Source organism: Triturus cristatus, chromosome 6, assembly GCF_964204655.1.
Source record: "Triturus cristatus chromosome 6, aTriCri1.1, whole genome shotgun sequence".
NCBI lineage: Eukaryota > Metazoa > Chordata > Amphibia > Caudata > Salamandridae > Triturus > Triturus cristatus.
Window position 1 is genome coordinate 79974452 of NC_140589.1, and position 25905 is coordinate 80000356.

The window sequence follows — 25905 nt, forward strand, 5'->3', positions numbered from 1 at the left end:
ACCATTTATAGTCCTCCAATAAAGTATTAATTTCTAGCCAAAAAGTATTGTCACCAGTGTTAATTACAAGAATGCCAAGTAAAAAGATATATAGATAATTATCTATTATTTAAATAGCGTAAGGTTTAGTTCAAAAGTAGTATTTTATGTATGGCAACTCTTCTATGAGGATAACAAACAAAAAACATACATGGTCATTCATATACTTCTTTTCATGAGTCTTTGATTTAGAAATAAATTCCTGGTGCCCATGTCTAACTCTTTAGTATAGTAGTTTTAGAATTATGTTTATGGTAGAACAGAAATGCTTTTCTCTATTTGAGAAAACTCAAGTACATCATTTCTTTATTTTTAGTTTTTATCTAACAAGAGAGTATCCAACAGCTAAAGGTACGTTTCACGGAAAGCAGAACCAACTAGTAAAGAGAGCGGCGGCCAAGACAAGATCAAGAAGAATTTTGATTCAATTATCTGCAGGGTAACATCCTTCAGGTAGTAGGGCAACTGTGACCTCATAGTTAAATATAGGCACCAACTTCTTATCATAGTCTTTATTTATAGGCCTCACTTACTTGCCTTATATGTAAATAGTCAATACGTTGAAGACAATGTAATGCACGATGATCCAACGTTGCAGTTATACCAAAAGGGTTTACTAAATTGCTCAGGCACAGGTTAATGGGTCATATGTGAAAATTAAGATCCCAACAAAAAGCAATTATCAAAAATTTTAAACTTTCCATTATTTTCCCAAGAGGTCTTACAATGCAATTCTGCTGATTTCAACAATTAGTTTTGGAATGATTTGCCCTTTTAACTGTATTAAAACTTCATGTAAGAGACAATAAACTACCCTGATTAATCTTTAACATCAGATTAGCAGCTTAAAACTCGCCTAGACTCGCATGCTGTGCATTATTCCGCCATATAGTGTTTTGGACCATTAGCGTATCTGTTGAAGATGAAAAGGACGAGGCGAACAGATAAATCGAAGTACATTAAGTTTATTAGCGCTCTTCGTCAAGACGGGGATCCAAGCCTGCTGTCCACATCAACTGCCTCTCCAAGACTGCCGTGCCTCCATGGAACTCTTAGAGAACATTCCACAAACACTACGACATCCCCAAGAGAAGCAGCGAGGAGGACAAGCACACTTTACAACATATCCCCATTCGTTATAACAGAACAAAATCAAAGTTAGTAATAAACAAGCTAGAATGCAATGCTGAAAAAAACTGAGTGAAAACAGTGGAAAAGGAAAACAGCAGTAGGGAAAATAATCTAAAGGCAATAACAAGAGAAGGCGTAAATAATGACCCAAGAAAAAAACAAATTAAGTCATAACTAAATCTTTAAATCTCTCAGGGACATGACGTTACCGTGGTTGTCACAGGTAGACCCACCACCCTTCTTCTCAACAAAGACCTGTGAGAGATGCTTGTGAGCGGAATTTACACAAGTGACATAATTCTTTTTCCTATACAAAGCTATTCTCCTGAAGTTCCATTTTTGTCCATTCTCTAGTACAACATGCCACTTGTGTACTTCATTCACCATCATGGGGTCGGAGAACTTGTTTGGACCATGCTCACTTCTGCCCAACTTAACTTTGACCAAATCACCAACTGCAATCTTGCCAGAATGCTCAATACCAACAGAGTTACTAACACACTCATGCATCCATTGAGGAGTTAACTTAGTTTTCGGTATTCTTCCCATCATTTAGGTAAACAGCACCTCATTGGTGACTCCACGTACATTTGTGTTGTGAGCCCAAACCATGTCTTGTACACACTTCTGAACATCTTGCCCCCCCTTGTATGGCCATTTGAATGGCACTCTTGACAACCCTGTTCATGCGTTCAACCATGCCGTTTCCTTGAGGGTTATACAAGGAAGTAAACATGTGCTTTTTATGCCATTATTCATGAGGAAACCCCGCATGACATGGGAAGTCAATTGGGTACCATTGTCCGTTACCAAGACGTGTGGAAAACCTTCTCTCGTAAAAATTTAACATAAACTCTTAATGACTGTAGTGGTGGTAATGTTCTTTAGGAATTTTACAAAAAGCCACCTAGAAGCAACGTCTACTACAACCATGGCAAAACGTTCACCAGAAAGAAATTCCAAATGACCAATAAAGTCCAGAGGAGAGGAGTTGGCCTAAGGGCTAGGGTGGTTGACTTTGAATCTGGGGAACCGGGTTCGAGTCTCAGCAATGACGCTGAACATCCTGGGATTCTGGGCAAATCACTTAATCTCCCGTGTCTAACAAAAATAACTCTTAATGACTGTAGTGGTGGTAATGTTCCTTAGGAATTCTACAACAAGCCACCTAGAAGAAACGTCTACTACAACCATGGCAAAACGTTTAACACCAGAAAGAAATTCCAAATGACCAATAAAGTCAAGGGAAGAGGAGTTGGCATAACGGCTAGGGTGGTCGACTTCGAATCTGAGGAACCGGGTTCGAGTCTCAGCAATGATGCTGAACATCCTGTGATTCTGGGCAAATCACTTAATCTCCCCTGCCTAACATAAAAAAAAAACCATTAAAAAAATGAATGTGTCCTCATGTAATGCAACTGGTGCTATGTGAAGCGCTTGGATACCAGATTCGGGTCAAGTTTGCGCTATATAAAACTCTGTAAAAAAATAAAAAATAAAGACATACTTTTACCCATGCTTTGCGAACCAACTTTCAATCTTTTCTCACCATCTCTGCAGAGAGAGCAACCTTCAACCCAAACTCTGACATCTTCATCAAGACCTGGCCACCAACGTTGTTCTTGAGACGTTTCATGGTAATGGTCTGACCTAGGTGCCCTTCATGAGCCAACAGGAAAAGTTTCTTCCTAAGTGCCCTAAGGGGGAATAAACCTCTCACCCCTCAAGACCAAATCATCAGAACCACCAATGTTGAGTTCCTCCTGCAATTTGACATGAGTGTGTCAGGATCACCAATAGCAGATTGATGCCACTCATGTTATGTTATGTTATGTTAAAATGGCTTTTATAGAGCGCACGGCTACTCAAAAAGAGTGTCCCGGCGCTTTTATTTAGGGTAGGCTGCAGTATACTAACATAACACATTAAAAGAGAAAGTGTCACAGACAGAAAGAAAACAACGAGCAAAAAAAGACCTACTGGGTGAACAACCAGGTTTTGAGGTCCTTTCTAAAAGCTAGTAAGCTGGTGGCTCCCCGAAGTGTAAGAGGCAGAGAGTTCCACAGCTGTGGCGCCAGTAGTCCAAAGGAGCGACCTCCCAAGCGCGCTCTCTTCGCTCGCGGGACGGTCGCCAGAAACAGGGATTCTGATCTCAGAGAGCGAGCCGGTCGGTAGAAGGCAAGTCTCCTTTGGAGGTACTTTGCTCCCGTCGCATGGAGGGCCTTGTATGTCAGGGTCAAAGCCTTAAAGGCGATCCGCTTGCGGATTGGGAGCCAGTGCAGGGTCTGGAGCAAGCCCGCAGCACTAGCGCGTCTATTCAATCCAAAAATCGCTCTCGCCGCAGCATTCTGCACAATTTGGAGCCGCTGTAGCAGGTACTCTGGCAGGCCCAGGTACAGAACGTTTGAATAATCTAGCCTAGAGCCTATCAGGGCCTGCACAGTCAGCTTCCTGTGCTCCTCCGATAAGAGGGGAAGAAGCCTCCGTAGCATCCTGAGGAGGCCGAAGCAAGTGCCCGACACCCCCAGGATCTGGGACTTCATAGTCAACCCCTTGTCCATCTTGACCCCCAAGTTCTTAGCCATTTGGGAAGAACAAGTTGGGGGGAACATATTGGTAGGCCACCAAGCCTGCCAGTCTGGCTCCGTGTCACACCCAAAGAAAAGTACCTCGGACTTATCGGAATTGCACTTGAGGCTGTTCAGTTGAAACCATTGAAACACAGCCCCAAGGCAATCCCGGATACTCTCCCCATCAAAGTCTCCTCCTCTCTTGCACGAGAAGAGGAGCTGGGTGTCGTCTGCATATAATACGATCCGGGCCCCAAACGACTCCGCCAACGCCGCCAAAGGGGTCATGAAGATATTAAAGAGGGTCGGGCTCAAAATAGAGCCCTGAGGGACCCCGACTCCCAGAGGCGGCATCACGGCGGAATCTGGTGAGGCCCAGACCGTTTGCCGGCGGCCCGCTAGAAAGGAGGAAAACCAGCTGAACACCGTCCCCCGTAGTCCAATCTCATAGAGTCTTGTGAGAAGACCGTCATGGGGGACGGTGTCGAAAGCCGCCGACAAGTCCAGCATCACCAGCATGGCTTTGCCCCCAGTATCCAGAACCCCTTTAATAGTTTCTGAGACCTCGAGGAGCACAGTCTCCGTGCTGAGATTTGGGCGAAAACCCGACTGGGTGGCATGCAGAATCTCATTCGACTCTAGAAAATTGGACAGCACCGTCTGCACGTGCTTTTCAACAACTTTCGTGAGAGCCGGCAGCAGAGAGATAGGCCGGTAGTTGACTGGGGCCTTTGGATCCAGACCAGGCTTCTTAAGCAGCGGGATGACCATTGCCTGCTTCCAAGCCTGCGGAACCACTCCCTGGCTCAGAGATAGATTCAGTAGCGGGTTAGCCAATGGATTAACCACCTCGGCCAATTTCGCCAGCATTTTAGCAGGGCATGGGTCCAGGGGCGAGCCCGATTTCAAGTTGCCCAAAAGTGCTAAAGAGGCGGGCGCAGATATAGGTGGAAATACGCCCAGCGTCAAGCCTGGCGAAGCCGAGGGTGATCGGTTGGCCTCAGAATTAATTCGCTCCACGGGTACAGCCGATGGAAAAGAATCCTGTATAAGTTGGATCTTGCTAGTAAAAAAACTAGCAAGATCAGAGGCCCAAGAGTCAGAGGGTCTCTCCTCAAAGATGTTAGTCCGTGGAGAAATAAATTCTCTAACTATAGAGAAAATCTCCTTACAGGAGTTGGAGGCAGCTTCTATCCTCCCTGCAAAGTAGGCTTTCTTACCCAGGCGAATGTCCCAGTGATACTCCTTAACCGCGCTCTTATAGGTCAACTTAGCATCCGAGTCATATTTTACCCGCCAGGCTCTTTCAGCTACCTTGCACTGCTGCCGCCTGGCCGACAGTGCTGCGGTAAACCAAGGGGCGGAAACTCGTTTGGGAGTAAAACGGGGAGCCAGTTGGAGATAGATGTAAACTCATCCACACAAGCATCTTCAATACTTGCTACCATACAAACCACCTCCTCATCAAGTTCTGTATGTTCCTCCACTTCAAGCGGAAGTCTTGATAAACAGTCCGCTTAGACATTTTTTCCAACCAGAGATGTACTCAAGTTTGTACGTGAATTCTTGCAGCTTAGCTGCAAACCTCATCAGATGAGGAGAACCTTTGCTAGCACCCCCCGGACTTATATACTGTACACCCCACGCTGCAGCTAAAGCTTCAAGCTCGATAACAGAATAATTAAGCTCAGAGCTAGTGAGTGTGCGCAATGCGAAAGCTACAGGTTTTTCCACACCATATTTAATTTGAGACAACACAGCACCAATGCCATGGGCACTGGCATCCACAGCGATGAAGGTATCTCTGCCAGGTTCAAACAGGGTGAGAATACCGGCACCAATAATTTCATCCTTGATATTTTGAAAAGCTTGAGCTTGCGAAGTACCCCATGAGAACGGTGCCCCTTTTCTCAACAACTCTCATAACGCCTCCGTTTTATGTGCAAAATTGCTAACAGACAGAGTAGTACTTGATTAACCCCATGAAGGATTTCAACATCACTTTAGTAGAGGGTGTGGCTGCAAACATGATGGTTTTTAACAAATTGCTTTGGGTTGCACACCCCCTTCAGAGATGGTATATCCCAGATATCGACTTCTTTCATAATAAACAGACAATTATCCTTTCTTAAGGTAAGACCAGCCTTATGTAATAAGTCTAACACCTTAGCTAAGGTGATATTATGTTCAGCTTCATTTTTTTCCAGTGATAAGAATGTCATCCTGGAAATAGTGAACATTCCTAATGCCTTTAAGTAGCTGATGCATCATGCGTTGGAACACACTAGCGGCTGAGGCTTGGTCGAAGGGAAGCCTTTTAAATTGAAAAACTCCCTCCATGGTCAGGAATGCAGTTAATTTCCTAGAGTTGGGATGTATGGCAACCTGATGATAAGCTGACCTTAGATCGAGCTTAGTGAAAACCCAGCCTTATCCATCAGGAGCACCATCTCGGATATATTTGGGAGAGGGAAACTATCGACAATAATATTCTGGTTAAGTGACCTGAGGTCCACACAGACACGAAGTTTACCATCTTCTTTTTTTGTGACAACTAACGGAGAAAGCCACTCCGAGACCTCAACAGGTTCAATAATGTTTTGTTTCTGCATGTTGTCCAACATCTCCCTAACCTCATCACGAATGGAGATGGGTATCTTCCTTAGGGGATGTTGATAAGATAGGCATAATCTTTCAGCTTAATTTCATGCATGTACCCCACAAGTTTTCCCAAACTCATGTTAAAAATATAATCGTATTTTGTCAAAACAGTGTCAATGGTAGGATAATCTTCAACTACTAGTACATGATCAGGAGACCTGGGGTCAATGATGATATGCAAGTCATGAGGTTGAACCCATCCTAGGATAGCAGGACCATCATTAGAGACATACACCTTGCCCATAGCACTTCTTTCCTTAAATAAAAATTTTGTTTCCATGACTCCTTTGATGATAATAGCTTCACCACCATACCCTTTTGGAGAAATATCACTGTTAGCGAGTGTAACATTAGGCCAACATTCATTATAAAAATGCGAAATGGAATAATAGTGAACATAGAACTTGGATCCACCATTAAAGATAAGACCCCATTCAAACTAAAAATAGCTTTGGGTCTCTGTAGAGTACATGTATGGTCATCCTCGACACAGAGAAATGTCAGGTGGAACATAATTGTTAGACCTGGTACCATTGGCGTGAGTCTCCCTTCCATTTTTCACTGATTGCCTCCTCGTTTTTTTATATGTTTTGCTGGTTTAGATGCTTTGGGCACTGTGCCCCTGCTATTCAGTGCCACAGTGCAAGTGCTCCCTATTATAATGTACTGATTAGTGACTCCATGATTGGATTATTTGATTTACCTGTCTTACCTTAGAATAGTGCACCATGTGTGCCCCAGGGCCTGTAAATCAAATACTGCTGGTTGCAACACTGGTTGTGCCACCCACAGAAGCAGCTTGTGTAATGTTTCTCAGGCCTGCCATTGCAGAGCCTGTGCGCAGTCTTTGACTGCCATGTCGGCTTGGCAAGTGCACCCACTTGCCAGTTTCCTTTTCTACATATCAGACACCCCTAAGGTAGGCCCTAGGGCAGGGTGCATTGTATGTAAAAGGTAGGTCATGCCCTGATGTGTGTGGCATGACCTGATAGTGAATTACAGCCTATTTCGTTTTTCACTATTGCAAGGCTACCTCTTCCCATAGGCCAGCATGGACAGTTTGATTATAACATCTTATAATCCTAACTGAACCAGGGAACATGGTAGAAATTCGAGTTTAGTATGCCTAATCTCAGAATGATAAAATATATATTTTAGTGAAGTTGGTTTTAACATTCTGTGTTTGAAAATACCACTTTTAGAAAGTAGGTATTTTCTCGCCTAACCATCCAGCCTGCCTCTGCTAGCTTGTGTATTGTATGTCTGGTTTTGTGAGTGACAGGGCTGGGGTGCTCCAGGAGACAGGGTGAGTCAGCACCAGGCTGAATAGACCTATCTGCATGAGGAGTGGTGGGAGGAGTAGCACCTGGGCCTGAATATAGCTGTGCCTGCCTCCCACAATGCTGACTCCACATCCTGTGGTGCATCTGATGTCCCTGGCCCACACTGACAAAGGAAGTAGGTGTGCACTGGCAGAATGCACCCAGAACTGGTTTGGACTAGGTACAGGACCCTCTGCCTTCAGAGAACAAAGAGAATAGTAGTATAAATATGGGGGCCCAGACCCCAAGACTTTAGATCACTTCTGGGAAAACAAAACAACCCTTTGCCAAGGAGAAGAACCAAGGACGCTGCAGGAGTTTGGACTGACCCTCTGCCAGTGTGCTGTTTGCTGGGTTGGCCTGCAGTGGTTTCTTTATCGCCAAGGAAAGGAGAAGGATCTCTTTTTTTTTTTAAATAACATTTTTATTGGCATTTCAAGGTTTCGTTGACAGGATACATTTGCAAATATATGCATTGAGCAATGTCACATAACACTCAGTAACAATCCGATCAGGAGCCTCCCTTCATGCAAAAAAAAATTTTTTTAAAAAAGGAAAAAAAAAAAAAAAAAGTAGCCCTGACATATAATAATCCTTGTGCACACGAAAGGAGAAGGAACTCTTAAGGAACTTTCATCATCTTGCAGAATATTTCTCTAAGGGCATGAACTTGTGCTTGCCTCCTGTTGAAGTCTCAGGGCTACAAGACTTCACCACAAGCTCCCCTCGGAATTTCCTTACTGGGAATTGTGTCTGCAGAAGCCTGTGTCGCTGGGAGCGCGACTCAACGAGAAGCGTGACGTCGTTGCAGCTATGCCGTCGCATCGCCGGAGAAGCGTGTCGTCGCCGCCGCATCACCAGAGAAGCGTGTCTTCGCCGCAGTTGTTTGTCATCGCATCCCCGGAGAAGCGTGTCGCCACCGCAAGGGTGGTCGTCGCATCACCGGAAAAAGCGTGTCGTAGGGCCTGTCACGGATCCAAAGTTACATAGTTCGCCGCACAGCCGTAGGGCGTGCACGCATCGTCTTCACATCATCTTATTGCATCGGGTTGTCCAATCGCATCGAGGCGCAGTACGAGAATCAACGCATCACCTCCTCTCCGGTAAGAAACAAGACGCATCCCCTACTCTGCGCAAGCACTGTGGAGCGACACATCGCCTCCTCTGAAGCAAGGAACCGACGCATCACCCTCCCTGCGAACCTTTTGATTGCTTGGCGTTACGCATCCAGGTACTTATGTGAGAAACATGTCGCATTGATCATCAACTTGAACTAAGTTACTTCTACCATGTTTAAGTCTATTTTGAGTACAGTATTGTGTATCTTTGTCTTTTGTGGCCTTGTGTTAAGTCTATATAAAGAATACTTATTTTTATACAACCTGTTTAGTGTCCATTTGTAGTGTTTTCACTATGTTACTGTATGTGTTCACAAATGCTTAACACACTCCCTTTGAGAGAAGCCTGACTGCTCGTGCCAAGCTACCAAGGGGGTGAGCAGGGGTTATCCAGGAGTGTGATCCCCTTTCCCTGACTTAGAAGCAAGGGTCCCTATTTGGACAAAGGTGTATACCATTGCCAACTTGAGACACCCAGTTCTAACATTGGTGGTCAGTGGTGAGGATTCTGGACATGCATTTGTGACTCATGTACAGAAGAACAAGTTACTTACCTTCGGTAACGCTTTTTCTGGTGGATACAGTATCTGCCTGTGGATTCCTCACCTTGTGAATATCCCCTGCGCCAGCATTCCACGGAACTTTTCTTCCCCAGCATTCCACGTCGACGTGGGCGACGTCATAATACACCGGCTCCGCTCGCGACTCCGATCGACGTCACCGGAGCCATAAGAAGCCCACGTCGGCGTGATGATGTCAGTTCCACCCATTTTTTCCCCGTGCCTTCGAGGCGAACAGGTGGACTAACGACAGACTCAAAGTATACAATACACCAACACATATGCATAGCATACAAAGGAAAAGAATGCTAAATAAACAAGCATTTCCTACAAATGCACAACAAAGCATGAAAACATATCAACAAGACCCATTTCATGGTATACAAAGGTGGACAACGGGGAGGCGGGTGGGTCAGTGAGGAATCCACAGGCAGATACTGTATCCACCAGAAAAAGCGTTACCGAAGGTAAGTAACTTGTTCTTCTGATGGATACATCTGCCAGTGGATTCCTCACCTTGTGAATAGATTCCCACAGCAGTCCCCACTCCCGGAGGAGGGTGTCCACCTTCCTACACCAGAAAGTCTTGTAATACAGAGCGCGCGAAGTGGCCCTCCCTCCTCATCTCAGAGTCCAAGCAATAATGCTTTGCGAAAGTATGGAGGGAGGCCCAAGTTGCGGCCTTACAAATATCTGCCACAGGAACACCCCAGGCCAAAGCAGATGTAGATGACTTAGCTCTAGTTGAATGAGCTCGAATGCCCTCAGGAGGAGTCTTACCAGCCAGGGCGTAGCAGATCTTGATGGCAAGGATGATCCATCTTGAGAGCGTGCGCTTGTGCACCGCCTTCCCCTTAGAACGACCAATGTAGCCAACAAAGAGCTGGTCATCAAGGTGAAAGTCCTTGGTTCTATCCAGATAAAAACTGACAGCCCTCTTCGGGTCCAAACGATGGAGTCTTTCCTCCTCTTTGGAAGGGTGAGGAGGAGGGTAGAAAACAGGGAGAGTAATGGACTGCCCCAAATGAAACGGAGTGACTACCTTTGGCAGGAAAGCAGCCCTGGTCCTGAGAACCATCCTTTCAGCATGTAAGGTAAGAAAAGGAGGTTTGGAACTAAGAGCTTGAAGCTCACTCACCCTCCTTGCCGAGGTTATGGCTACAAGAAAAACCACCTTAAATGATAACAGCCTCAAAGGACAAGTATGAAGAGGCTCAAAAGGGAACCCCATTAGAAAGGTTAAAACAAGATTAAGGTCCCACTGAGGCATTACAAATGGAGTAGGAGGAAACATGTTTGTAAGGCCCTTGATGAACCTCAGAACAACCGGAGATTTAAATAGTGAAGGTTGATCTGGGAGGCACAGAAATGCCGATAAGGCCGAAAGGTAGCCCTTGACCGTGGCCACAGCAAAGCCCTGCTGAGCCAAGGAAAGAGCAAACTGAAGCACATTGGACAGACGGGCCTTTAAAGGATCAATGGATCTCTCTCCACACCACTTTACAAACTTAGACCACCTGTAGGAGTAAATGGACTTGGTGGAGTGTCGCCTGGCCGATAAAATAACGTCCACCACATCAGGTGGGAGAGAGAATGAACTCAGGTTGCCCCGTTCAATCTCCAGGCATGAAGGTGTAAGCTCTGGAGGTGGGGGTGTAGAACCTGCCCCTCCGACTGCGAGAGGAGGTCTGCCCTCAGAGGGAGACGGAGCGGAGGGCACGAGGAGAGGTGGAGAAGATCTGTGTACCACACCCTTCTTGGCCAATCCGGGGCGACCAATATAACTTGGGCCCGGTCTTGGCGAATCTTCCTCAGAACCCGAGGAATCAAAGGTATGGGAGGAAACGCGTAAAGGAGTTGCGAGCCCCAACTCAACTGAAACGCGTCCCCCAGCGCCCCCTGCATCGGAAACTGGAGACTGCAGAATGACGGGCAGTGCGCGTTCTCGAAAGTGGCAAACAGATCCACCCGAGGAGTCCCCCACGTCCGAAAGACGTGACGAACTACCTCCGGATGGAGCCTCCACTCGTGGTCGGCGGAGAACTGCCGACTGAGACTGTCCGCACGTACGTTCAGCACCCCGGCCAGATGATTTGCCATCAGACAAATCCGATGGTCCTGAGCCCAGGACCATAGACGTAAGGCCTCTCTGCACAGACAAAGAGACCCTACTCCTCCCTGTTTGTTGACATACCACATCGCGGTCGTGTTGTCTGTCAGGACTTGGATCGACTGACCGCGAAGGGAAGGGAGGAAGGCCTTGAGCGCCAAACGAATCGCCCGCAATTCCAAAAGGTTGATATGAAACAACCTTTCCTCTGGAGACCAAAGACCCTTGATCTCCAGGTCCCCCAGATGAGCACCCCACCCTAGGGTGGATGCATCCGTTATCACTGTGGCCACCGATGGAGGCAGATGGAAGGGCTTTCCTTGCGACAGATTGCCCTCTACGCTCCACCATGAAAGATCCGCTGCAGCTTCCCTGGAGATCTTGATTGACTCCCTGAGATCTCCGTTGTGCTGATACCACTGCTTGCGGAGGCACCACTGGAGCGCCCTCATGTGCCAGCGTGCATGGTTGACCAACAGAATGCAGGAAGCGAACAGACCGAGCAGGCGAAGGACCTTCAGAACCGGAACAACCGCTCCACTGTGGAATAAAGGGACCAACTCCTGAATGTCGAGAATCCTTTGAGGAGGAGGGAATGCTCGACACACAGTAGTGTCCAGTACCGTCCCTATGAACAGGTTGCGTTGAGAGGGCACCAGGTGAGATTTGGGCACATTGATTGAAAAACCCAAGTCGAATAACAGCTGAGTTGTCACCTGCAGATGACGCTGCACCATCTCTGGGGACTCTGCCTTCAGAAGCCAGTCGTCCAGGTAGGGGAAAACCGGGATCCCTGACCTCCTGAGATGAGCAGCCACCACTGCCATCACCTTTGTGAAGACTCGAGGTGCGGTAGTAAGACCAAACGGGAGGACCGCAAACTGATAATGTTGCGACCCAACCGTAAAACGCAGATACTTCCTGTGCGACTTCAGGATTGGGACATGGAAGTACGCATCCTGCAAGTCGAGCGACACCATCCAGTCTCCTTGCTGCAACGCTTGAAGAACCTGCGCAAGGGTCAGCATCTTGAATTTCTCCTGTTTCAGGTAAAAGTTCAAGATTCTGAGGTCCAGAATCGGACGCAATCTGCCGTCCTTTTTGGGAATCAGGAAATACCGGGAGTAGCATCCCTGACCCCTTTCCTGCTCCGGAACCACCTCTATCGCACCCTTTTGAAGCAAGGCTAGAACTTCTTTCTGCAAGAGAAGCAGATGGTCTTCCGAGCAATAACCTTGGCAAGGAGGGTAAGGGGGAGGAAACTCCCGAAAGGGAAGGGCGTACCCAGTCTCCACGAGGTTCAAAACCCAAAGGTCTGTTGTAACCGATTTCCAACCCCGTAGAAAGTAGGACACCCGACCCCCCACAGGCCTTACATGATCCAGGATGGGGGATCTAGGGCTGCTTCCCTGAGGCCTCATTGGGAGCAGAGGAGGAGGAAGAAGAGGGGTTGCGTCCAGAACCTCTTCGACCCCTTTGCCTCCCTCTATAGGACTTATAGAGGGGATTCTGCTGCTGCTGCTGCTGGGGCTGCCGGTAAGAGCGAAAAGACGATCGCCCAAAGCCCCTAAATTTTCGAAAGGTCGAACCCTTTGCCGGTACTTGCAGGCCCAAGGATTTTGCAGTCAATCGGCTGTCCTTAAAACGCTGAAGGGCAGAGTCCGCTTTCTCCCCAAACAGCTTCTGACCATCAAATGGAAGATCAACCAGCGTAGCTTGAACATCCGTCGAGAAACCAGAGTTACGGAGCCAAGCCTGTCTCCTTACAGCAACAGACGACCCCATGATCCTTGCCACGGAGTCCGCAGTATCCAACCCTGACTGGATAACTTGCCTGGCAGCCGCCTGAGTGTCAGCTATAACCTCCATGAAGGATGACTTATCACCTTCAGGCAACTTAGGGGCCAAGGACTTAATGGAATCCATAAGAGCATGCACGTAACGCCCCAGCAGGCATGTAGCATTAGTGGATTTCAACGCCATGCTTCCTGTCGAAAAGGTCTTTTTGGCCGCCTGATCAGCTTTTTTGGATTCCCTGTAAGCTGGAGACTGAGGAAAGGCACCGGAAGCATGCTTGGAGCAAGAAGCCTGCACAACCAAACTGTCCGGGGACGGATGAGAGGATAAAAAGTCAGGGTCCCCTGGAGCAACCTTGTACCTCCTTGCCACCTGTCTACACACTGCAGGAGAAGAAAGGGGCTTCTTCCAAACCTCTAAAACCGGCTCCAATATGGCCTCATTGAAAGGTAGCAAAGGCTCCGATGTCGCAGTTGGAGAATGTAACACTTCTGTGAGTAGGTTGGACTTATACTCCACAGAAGGCAGCTGTAAATCCAGAAGCTCTGCCGCTTTCTTTATCACCACGTGATAGGGAGCCAACTCATGAGGAGGAGAAGACCTGGCAGATGCATGTTCCCACTCTGGGGTCGTATCCAGCCCACTGGCTTCCTCAATGCCCTCGAATTCGTCCGAAGAAGAATCGACCTCGCCTTCTTCCACCTCTCGATATCTTCTTTCCTCCAACACCCTCTGGGCCTCCCTCCTCGACCGGATTCGGGGAACCGACGTCGACGGCGTCGGAGGAGCCAGAGGAAACGGCGTCGACGGCACCGGACACGGCGCAGCTGGAGTCAGCCTCGGCGTCAATGGAGTCGGTCCCGACGTCGATGGAGCCAGTCTCGGCGTCGATGGAACCAGTCTCGGCGTCGATGGAGCCAATCTCGGCGTCAAAGGAGGCTCCGAAGCCTGCTGGACCTTCCGAGGTCGAATAGGCTCTCCAGAAGGCACCGGAAACTGCCAAGAAGGCGCCATCGGCATAAAGGGCATGAAGGGGGCCTGAGCATACTGCTGCGGCACCCCCATCGTAAAGGCCATCGGACCCACGGGACCTGTTGGTGCTCCGGATGGGTAGGCCGCCCTATTAAAAATGCCATACATAGCATTTAAGAAATTAGCCGAATCTGTACCTGGGGCCGGGAACTGAGGCAAAGGAACCTCTTGTGGAGCCTCCGGCACCGGCTCCGTAGAATTCTCCACTGGAGCCCCAGATTCTTCAGGTACTGGAACAGACTCTTCCTGCTCCTCATGCAGATGCATCCGACTCCACACGAACCGGAGTCGACGTCTTGGACGGAGCCGAAGACCTCGTCGGAGACTGAATCGGAGTCTGCTTCCTCGAAGGAGAACCTTCCGGTGACCTCGAAGGAGAAAAACCTCTGCTCCGACGCCGACCTCGACTTCTTGGACTTCGAGGATCGACGTCGAGAGTGTTTACTCTTCTTATGATGTTTCTTCGACCTCGACGACTTCGAAGTCGATGACTCCCTCTTCGATCTCTCCTTCTTCCTCCCTCTTTTCTCTTCACCAACCTTTTTCATAAAGAGTTTGGTCTTCCTTTCCTTGAGTGCCTTCGGGTTCATGCTTTTACAGCATCCGCACTCCTCCATATCATGCTCCGAGGAAAGGCACCATAAACAATTCTGGTGTGGATCCGTTATCGACATCAGGCCTCCACACTCCCTACAGGGCTTAAAGCCCGACTTCCTAGTCGAAGACATAGCCGAATAAACCGACAAACACGACCAAACTACAAAGTAGCACTGGAGAAAAACCGTTGCGCGTCGAAGGCGCGGAAAAAAGGGAACTGACGTCATCACGCCGACGTGGGCTTCTTATGGCTCCGGTGACGTCGATCGGAGTCGCGAGCGGAGCCGGTGTATTATGACGTCGCCCACGTCGACTTGGAATGCTGGGGAAGAAAAGTTCCGTGGAATGCTGGCGCAGGGGATATTCACAAGGTGAGGAATCCACTGGCATATGTATCCATCAGAAATTACTACTAGTGAGTGCAGACCAAACGCAACCACATACTTTTTTTTGGGTTGAATTTTCTTTCCTTGAACTGCCAATTCTTACTGCCATGAGCAGACCAGCATCTGTTGCATCTATGGATCTAGATTTTGAGGAAGAGAGGTTGGAAACCTACAATGTGAAACACCTGAAGCGCTTCTGCAGAAAATTTAAAGTTGCTATCCCAGGCGTTGCCAAAAAGGATGAATACCAAAAGGCGCTGAGAGTCTGGGTGGAAGCAAGAAATGCCCCTGAACACCAGTTGGGACCCAGTTGGGGATGCAGATTGGCAGCTGGATACGCCATTGGTTCCAGCCAGGAAAGGGGTACTGTCCCCGCCTGGCAGTAGCGTCTCTTCCAAAGGCCTGTGTCCAGGAGAGCTGGAAGACAGGGAGAGAAATAGGTTGCACAGAATGGAGATGGCCAGGCTCAAGATGGAAGGTCAGAGGGACCTAGAGAATAGCAGGTTGTCCTTGGAGAGAGAGAGAATTGAGATTGGAACATGAGAGAATGTTGAGGGAGTTAGAGCTCAAAGCAAAAAGCTTAGAAATCAATCCCTCTGGTGGCAGCGCACCATCTGTGCCTGCAGAAGGCAGAGTCTATATTCCCAAAGATGTCATCAGAGAATTCCATAGACAGGAACATATTGGGCAGTGGTTTGCAGCCTATGAGATAGCAATGTTGGCCCACCGGGTCCCTGAAAAGGATTGGGGAGTGGGGTTGTGGGGCCGCGTTGTGAGTGATGGGAGGGATACATTGTAAGACCTACCCAGTGAGAATAAGATGCCTTATGCCCACATGAAGGAAGTCCTGATGACAAGGTATGGTTTGACCCCAGAACTCTATAGACAGAGGTTCAGGAATTGCAAGAAACTGGGGGCAACTACCTGGGTGGAGTATGTGTCTTTCTTTTGCAGAGCTATCTATTTGGATTTTTACAGACTGTGCTCAAAAGTCCTTTCTTACCATACTTTCTGCAGATCTTATCTCTAGCAAAGCAACCAGCACAGCCTACAGCATTCCCCATATTGCCTCATCTATAACACCCAGAGAATTTTTGTTGTTGTCACCAGGCAATCTGAGCTTAGATTTAGAGGAACTGGTAGGGTATTGCTTGTTTTTATGATCAATGTCTGAAGATGTATCTTTCTTTGTCACTACATTTACTGTATCTTCTTTTTTCAACTCCAAAGTATGCATGCATTTGTCAGACTCCAAACTACCTTAGAAATAGAAATGGGTTCAAATAAGGTTGGATTTCTGGCAGCCCAAAGTTTTTCTTGCATCCCTTTATTTTTGCACTGTACGATTAATTGATCTCTGATTAATTGATGGGTCACAGTGTCAAAGTCACATTTAATTGCGAGTTCTCGTAGGCGAGTAACCATTTGGTCAACAGTCTCTTGTGGCGCTGCATGACGATGTTGATTTGTTTTCCGAAGTACTTGGCAAGTCTATGTTTGGCCTCAATATAAGGATTGTCAATAGGCTCACCATCAGCACCAATAAGCTCAGGAAGAAACCTGAAAACATGTTGGCCAGCTTTCCCCAAAGAGTTTAGTAAAATTGCTTTCTTCCTGGATGCTTGAAACCTAAGACCATCAATGGCTTCTAAATAATTTTCGAAAATGCCAATCCATTCCTCCCATTCTATGGAAGGTGTATCCCCTTCAAGTAAAAACGCAGGCGGTGAAGAAATCGTTTGACTAGCAGCCATACTGTATGAGAGGTGTAATGTAACAAATAAGGTGAGAAATAGTAGAAGCACTCAACGATGAGGTGTGCAGATCACCGTGTAAATCTGCAATAAATTTGTAATGTGATATAAAATAAAACACAATAAATAATTAAATATGAAATGCAGCACATATATAGGTGTGCAGATCACCGTGTAGTCCTGCGTTGAATTTTGTAATGCATAACCATGAATGTGTAATTTTATCAACTATAGAGGTGTGCAGATCACAGTGAATATCTGCCAGGGAGGTGTGCACATCACCATGTAAATAATAGGAATGACGATCGTGCCCGAGCACGAAAAAGCTTGAAAGCGGAGATCGGTGAACCGCTGGTAAAAATAAATCAAGAAACAGTACCTCAGTAAGAAGAAATGACGAGGGGAAAGCCGTGCCTCACCAACTGGACCTCACAGGAACGGAAGCATGAAAATTGCTTTGGACACCAGAAGCTGCGAAGAAGACACGTGGATTCACTCCCCAATGGCGAAGAGCTGAAGCAGGCAATCGTCGCCAAAATGTTGAATATGAAAAGGACGAGGCGAACAGATAAGTCGTAGTACAGTAAGTTTATTAGCGATCTTCGTGAAGATAGGGATCCCAGCCTGCTGTCCACATCAACCGCCTCTCCGAGAATGCCGTGCCTCCGTGGAGCTCTAAGAGAACATTCCACAAACACTACGACATTCCCACGAGAAGCTGCGAGGAGGACAAGAAACCTTTACAACAGTATCCCTTAGATTAGAAGGTTTATTTGGTGTATAGTGGAGAAGCAAGGTCACACCTGGCCATAAAACAAACAATGGAAATAGCCCACATTTGATCATAAACAGATAGTAAACAAGGTCTGGCATCTTCAATAGGGCTTGCTTATGAGAGTTATTAGTTTAGGCAATCTTTTTTTAGCCATACTGTACAGCAGTGAGGATGATTGGCAGTGTGGGTAACCAACATAAAGCCCTATGAAGCAGCAGGGGCTAATTCGTTTTCTTTAGAAGCACATTTGCGCTGGATGTGTCATAATCCTTTTTTAAATTATTATTTTTAGCCATGCTGCAGAGCAGTCACTCCGCTGTACAGCTTGGGCTACAAATCATTGCCAAACTCAACAATGCCCATGAACAAAAGGCAATAGAAGAGTCAATAATCTCAAAGGCAACACCTATTGGTTTTGTCAATGCTTGTTAGGTCTTGGCCACACCCTATGATTCTGAGAAAATTAGTAAATCTCCCAATGTGTGAAAAATAAAACAAAAATGACATCTGCCAAAAAATCCTATCAAAGGAAGAGAGCAATTGTGCCCATGTCCTGGTGGAAATAAATTAGGAAGCTGATAATACCTGTTGTCACAAACAACCATTGCAAAGGAGAAAGGGCTTCTTTGAAAAGAGAGTGAGAGAGGGGGTTAGAAAGAGAGAGAGTGAGAGAGAGGGAGAGAGAGTGAGGGAGAGAGAGAGGGTGGGAGAGAGAGAGAGAGAGAGAGAGGGAGAGAGAGAGAGAGAGAGAGGGTGGGAGAGAGAGAGGGAGAGGGAGAGGGAGAGAGGGAGAGAGAGAGAGGGAGGGAGAGAGAGAGAGAGAGAGAGAGAGAGAGAGAGAGAGAGAGAGAGAGAGAGAGAGAGAGAGAGAGAGAGAGAGAGAGAGAGAGAGAGAGAGAGAGAGAGAGAGAGAGAGAGAGAGAGAGAGAGAGAGAGAGAGTGTAGTAAAACAGCTACAAATGTCAAGAGGTTCAACAAGGACAACAGAGAAAAATAAAAGTAGTATCTCACTAACAGCGCTTTCAGTGGATGGACAGCAATCCATACTTGGTCCATGCTCCACCCAAAAGAAGAGGAAGCCAGCAAGTGATAGCCATTTAGAAGACAGCAAATAGGAGTGACAATGAGGTCAGTGAATGTTAAGCAATGGTTGGGCTGCAAGCCCTTTGTATACAATATCTCTCACAAACAAGACCGCATCCAGTGCATGTGCGGTCACAGGAAAGAACTTTAAAGAACCACAATTAGGTTGCATTGAGTCTGTAACACACTCTGCTTATCCTGCTTTACTAACAAAAGTTAATGAAATGCCTTGAGCCCTGCTAATCTGGAGCATGCACTCTGACCCATAAAAAGGTACATCCTTGTTTGGCATAGACCCAAGTGGCATTGCTTACACTTACTTCTAAGTCCCTTGCGCATGGTACCAGGGGTACTTAGGGCCTGTGTGTTAACATGTCACTCATGGACTGCAGCACTAGTTGTGCCTCCAAAAGTATGACAAGGTAAACATGTCTCCCAGAATGCCACTATAGTTTTAATGGCTAACTCGGCTTTGCCATTTAAGGTAATGGCAAAGCCTGAACCTCCCTTTGTAATATATATATGTCACCCGTACAGTAGGCCTCTCGAGCCCTATGGCAGGGTGCAATATATTACAAATTGGAAAATGTGTTTTACATGTTCTAACAATAAAAACTCACCATTCTTGTTTTACTGTAAGAGGCTGGTGTGAGAAAGTGCCATCTTTCTTGCATGGTATGCCCCCCACTTTTTGCTGAAGTACTTTGACTGAGTGTGCCCTGGGCTCCTGCCAATCTGGTGCCCAGGGCCTGTGTTCCTTCCCTAAAACTGCATGACAACCTAAACCTGATTGGCATCTCTGACCACAGGTCAGCCCCTGGTAAATGGTACCATAGGTACCCAGGGCACTGTGACCAGAGAAAGCCCCTAAGGGCTGCAGCACCTATTGTGCCACCCTTAGGGGCCGTGTGTGTACACACACACACACACACACACACACCCCACACCCATCCACCCACCCCTTTTCAGGCTGAGTGTCTGGGTGCATGTGAGAAGTTGGCCTGGTACATGCTGGTCACTAGTTAAAGTGATCACCTTGCACCAGTACAATTCGACTCTTATGGTAGATAGGTTTAAGACAACCTTTTAAAGAAAGCTATCCTAGTGGTAGCTGTGGAGAGCAGCCTTCAGGCTAAGTCTTCAGAGGAATGTAAAGAAGCTTGTTTTATCGTATAATCTCTTGAATTACTAAATGAAAGGGCACCACACAGGTATATATATAAAATAATAATAATATATATATATATATATATATAAAATATATATGTATTTATTACTAGACACACTCTACTAATCTCTTTATGAGAATGGGAGCACCTTGAACTGGTAGTGTTGCCCTTCCACTACAAATCTGAGGTACTTTCTGTGGGCATGGTGTACCGGAATGTGAAAGTATGCGTCTTTCAAGTCCAGTGTGGTGAGAAAGTCGTTCTGGGAGAGGAGGGGAAGTACCTGCTGAAGTGTTACCATGTGAAAATGGTCCGAATGTATGTATGTGTTTAGAGGACGGAGATCTAAGATAGGTCGTAGAGTCTCGTCTCTTTTTGGTATTAGAAAATATAGGGAGTAGACCCCTAAATTTTGCTGATTGGCGGGGACTTGTTCTATTGCCACTTTTTGTAGGAGGGAGATTACCTCCTGTTTTAGTAACGTGGAATGTTATTGTGACATTGGGCGTTGCCTGGGTGGAATGTTGGGGGGGGGGGGGGGGGTAGATGTCAATTCTAGGCAGTACCCTGAGCGAATAATTTGGGTCACCCATCTGTCTGATGTGATGGACTCCCAGACGTGAAGGAAATTTTGTAGTCTGCCCCCGACCGGAGTGGGATGGTCTGGAGGGAGCAGGGGGAAGTCATTGGGTAGGCGGTGTGGCAGAGCGTGCGGTATTTGTTTTGCCTCTGCCTTAATTGTTATTGCCTCTATAGCCGCCTCTTTGATAACCCCTTGTGAAGGTGGATTGAGCAGGGGATTTGTAGGACGTGGACGCGCTATCTGAAGAGCGGCGAAAGGAGCGCCTAGGAGGGTGTGACTGTAGGGCTCCCATAGATTTCGCCGTATCTGTGTCTTTCTTCATCTTCTCGAGGGCCTCATCTACCTTTGGACCGAATAGATGTTCTTGGTCAAATGGATGATTTAACATGGAGGCTTGTACCTCAGGTTTAAAGCCTGAAACTGTCAGCCAAGCATGGCGACGGAGGAGGACGCTAGTGTTAATGGCCCTGGAGGCTGTGTCTGCTGCGTCTAAGGCACAGCGTATAGAGGTGTTAGTTATGGTCTTACCCTCTTGAATTAATTCATTGGCCCTATTTCTGTATTTTTCTGGGAGATGGTGCATGATGGTTTCTAGTTCATCCTAATGCGCTCTGCCGTATCTGGCCAATAGCGCTTGAGTGTTGGCAATACGCCATATATAGGCTGCCAGTGACGCAGTGCACTTTTCTGACGCGTCCAGGAGCTTTGACTCTTTGTCAGGCGGTGGTGCTTCGCCTGACACCTGGGAATTTGACCTCTTCCGTGCAGTGGATACCACTAGGGAATCCAGTGGCGCTGGCCCTTTGATGTAGGCAGGATCTGTGGGGGCAGCTTTATACTTTTTCTCTATGTGTGGGTTTAGGACCCTAGCCCTGACTGGGTCTTTAAAAACCTCTGGCGCATGTTTTATTACCCCTTTGAGCATAGGTAGTATAGAAGTAGACCTATGTGCGGTATCAAAGGTGTCTAGGAGGAAATCTTCCTCTACTGGGTCAGTGTGTAGCTCTACCTCGTGATAATGTGCCGCCCTCTGAAGTAGGTGGTGAAAACCTAATGAGTCTTCTGGTGGAGATGGCCTGGATGGATAAAGGTCATCTTGTGGGACATCTGGAATGTCAGGATTATTATAATCGTCCCATGGGTCTGGGGTCTTGTGGCACATCTGCTGGATCGTAGTATGGGTCCCCCTGATCATCATGGTCTGGAGACGGGGTCGGAGAGCGATGAGGCAGGGGCGGAGAGGGCGGAGGTGGAGAGGGTGAAGGAGGTGGGGAAGGCACTCTGAAAGGGGAGGTAGCACAGTCTTTCCTCTTTGGAGGTGGAGGCGGAGCTGGTTTGTCCAAATGTCTCTTTTTAGAAGAAAGTGCCAAATGTCCAGTTTTTGGATCCTTTGTAAGTGTCTTTTGCAAAGGATCTGGTTTAAACAGTTCTTGAGACAATGGCTGTTTGGTCGGCGCCAAAGGTTTCGGGGCCGATGGCTTTTTAGGCTTGTCCGTGCCGTGCTTTTTTGGAACCTCCGATTTTTTGGTCGGCGCCGAGGCAGGCTTCGGCGCGGGAGTGTCGGTGCCGAGGGCCTTATGATGTTTGGTTGGTACCGAGAGGCTGGGTTTCGACACCGAGGGCTCTGGTGCGGAGCTCGGTGTGGAGGTAGAGGCCGATCTCTTTTTCGGTGCCGAAGTGTGTTTATCGGCACCGCTGGCAGGCTGGCTCGAGCCCGAGCCGCCGAAAGGCTTATTAGGCTTCTTCACCGAGCCCGAAGGTGGGGTGTTCGAAGCAGTGTCTTTGGTCTTGCCTAGGCCCGGAGGCGAAGGCGTGACCAAAGCCTTTTTGGGTGTCGGCGCGGGTGTGGGAGGGGGTATTTTACTCACGACCCTCTGCGCCGGGGTGATGTCCTCCACATCCGAGTCGTCGGCTTTGGAAGCACTGACGAGGTCCTCTTCGGTGTGCTGCTGTCCCGGAGTTTCGACGTCGTCCCCGAAGATGTCGACTGGAACGGAAGTCGAGGAGTGCGCCATGTTTCGTCTGGCCCTTCGATCTCGAATAGTCTTTTTGGATCTGAAAGGCTTGCAGGCGGGACAGTCTCGAGCCTCGTGTTCAGGGGAGAGGCAGAGGTTGCACACCTCATGAAGATCGGTGTGGGGGAATTTGGACCCACATCGAGGGCACTTCTTGAATGGAGTTATTTCCATCAGCCGGGACCGGAGCTTGGATAGGCCCGAAGGCCGCCGTCGACGACTGGAATCGAAGGTGTGTCGAAGAGAAGGTGATTGAGGAGATCAGGATCTGAACAATACCGCGATGAGCTTGGATTCCGCTTCGATCGTCGAACTGGAAATGTTCAGAACCGGAGCGCGAAGTATTACATCCGAGCCCGATGGCAGAAAAAAACTATCTGAAGATGGAGCCGAAGGCCATGCGCAATACGAACCAAGGGAGGAGTCACCGACCTCGTGACTTCCAAAGACTTTCCAAGAGGAAAAACAAACTGCAAACATCCAGGCCCAACACCAGATGGCGATCTATGCAAAAGTGTGTAATCTGCAGCTCATATGCCTCGAACACATAATTACTTACCTGTTTTGGGTAAAGGTCCCAGTACTGAGTCTAGGTACCCAGTACTGGATTACAAAAGTAACGAGAACATACTGTACCTGCAACTTGAATTTTCTTCTATAGGGAATCATTGACTGTTTTCTCTGAAATATTTTCTAAGTGTCAACTTTTAAAATAGCTAAAATTGATTTAAAAATCATCACAACAATTAAGTCGACTTTCATCACTTGATTCTAAGTACTGACCCAGGACTGAATCTAGGATCCAGTCCTGGAATTCCAAAAGTAATCCTAAAAGTAATCTGTTGCAAATAACTTGAAACTTACATTGAATTCAATGCATTATTGTGTTAAAAATAGTGTTGCCTTTTGCAACCACTTGTAACTGTTTTCAAAAGTCAATTGCATATTGCAAAAGCATTTATATAAAGCATCTCATTCTGAGAAAGTATATTTTAATACCTATTGTTGGTTCTAAAATAAAACAAGCATATATTTTTTATATATACATCTTTGGCCTAGAGTTCAGTTATTGAGTGTGTGAGACTATTTGCTGACTGAGTGTGTACAACAAATGCTTTACACTGTCCTCTGATGTTCCCTTACTGCTCGACCAAGCTACCACTTTAGAGAGTGAGGTTATATCTAACTTTAGCCTCTGCCAAACCCTTGGGGACTGTAGACTCTGTACACTCTGTTCCTATTAAGGAACAGTATATACAGAGCCACTTTCTCACAGAGACATCACCATGTAAATCAGAGAAAGAATACTGATATACTGTATTTTTTTTTTGCAAAAACAATTTTTATTGCTTCACACAGTTACAATTACCATCAGTAAATAGCATCATGCCAGTGGTCATATCCAACGTTTAAGAGACAAAACAGAATACAAACTAATCCACCGCCATCTAGTATTTCACTGTCCATCAGCATTCTCATATGCAAAAATACCCTCCCCCTCCCACATGTCAGTGTGCCATAACACCAGGTACCAGGATGATCCTCACTGTGTAAGTAGCCGGGTTAGTGGCTGCGGGCTACCCCCCACCCCCATAGTCAGGCTCAGAGCAGTAAGGAGAGGTGAAGCACTCCCGCCCTCACGTGTGTTCTACCAAGCACCTCTCTACGACTGCGCTTCTGCAGGCTGCTCCAGTGCTCCCTCGTCCTCAGCCACATCCGTTCCCCACCCTTGGAGCTTCACCACTAGCGCTTCCCATGCCTCCGCCATGCCCAGCGCCTTTTCATCGTTGCCCCGCAGCGCTAGCTGCAGCCGGAGTGTGCCCTCACTAAAATACTGATATACTGTAACGGACCGCAGGGAGAAAACAGAGTACCCGCCCCTAGAAAGAGTCTCGAAGAAGCGAAGTGCCACGCCCTCCAATGAGGCAAAACGGCATTGGAAATTAACATCATGACAAAAAATAGGGCAGACTGCAACTACAGGATGCAACTGTAAAGGCAACAAGAATTGAAAAACATGACTCATGGAAAGCGACCGCACATCTGTCACAACAGAGAATGTTCAATCATACACCCCATAAACAACCTATTGACTATAGCATAGTCAATTAAACCCCCAAACCAAGTGACTAACATAGTCAAGGAAACCCAAAAGAAACTGGTAATAACAGATGAGGGCGGAAGGAAGGGTGAAAGAACATGACTAACCTCCACACTGGAAGAACCTGGGTGAAGAAGCATGGAAGTACATATAAACCCACCACCCAATGGGGAGATTGGGTGGAGAAGCAACAGAATTACACATCCTTCCCCGAAGGGAGGTGAAGTAGACCACACCGCAAAGAAGACGAAGGCCACCTGTAAGGAGGCAAGTGGGGAAGAACCCAACCTGAAAAGGCCCTCACAGAGCGGGGAGGATGGGTGGGCGTTAAGGAATCTGCGGCTAGGCTGTGTCTCTACCAGATACATAGTTACCCAAAGTAAGTAACTCGTTCATCTGATAGAGACATCTAGCCGCAGATTCCACGAATTAGAATAGATACAAAAGCCATACCCAGAGAAGGAGGGTCTGCGACTGAAACCACCAAGTTCCAAAGAGAACTAACCCGTCAAGAACACTGACAAAAACACGGTGGAAACACCAATGCCAGCATGGCTGACAACAGATCCATTAAGCTCAGTAAGGGAGCATGAACCAGGTATGGCAAAGGCCCACAACCCGTCAGAGGACAGTACAGGTCCTCTCATGTCTAGACAGGGAGGAAGAAAATCACAGAACGGAAGATAGCCCATAAAGCACTGCAAAAGGCAGTGAAACTGAACACAGGATCACATAGATCCGCAAGAGACAACGACCCCGAGAAGGGGTGAAAAATATGACCGAGTCATCCAACTGAGCACGCACAACAGTGAATGGCACAAGGTGACATGTGAGGGGACAGATGTCACCACACAGAGATACACAGCCCATGACTACCAGGATAGACATGGATGACAGGAATACACATGAACAGGCAGTGTGTATCGTGAGAACCACGCCACACAATGCCAAGCCCAATGAAATGGAGCATCAACAGCACGTATGCGGCGGCAGAGAGAAAGAGAACAACCAGCGAACCGTACCTAGAGGTACAATGGCAGAGAGAGACCACACACACATAAGACGAGAGAGAGAGAGACACACACACACACAGACGGAACCT

The 25905-nt window shown here is 47.3% G+C and overlaps 1 protein-coding gene across 2 annotated transcripts in view; it reads right to left on the reverse strand.

Moving 5' to 3' along the window:
- Window positions 1-25905, reverse strand: part of LOC146813792 (cap-specific mRNA (nucleoside-2'-O-)-methyltransferase 1-like) — a 946504-nt gene that overhangs the window by 39241 nt on the left and 881358 nt on the right. The gene's annotated exons all lie outside the window — the stretch shown is intronic.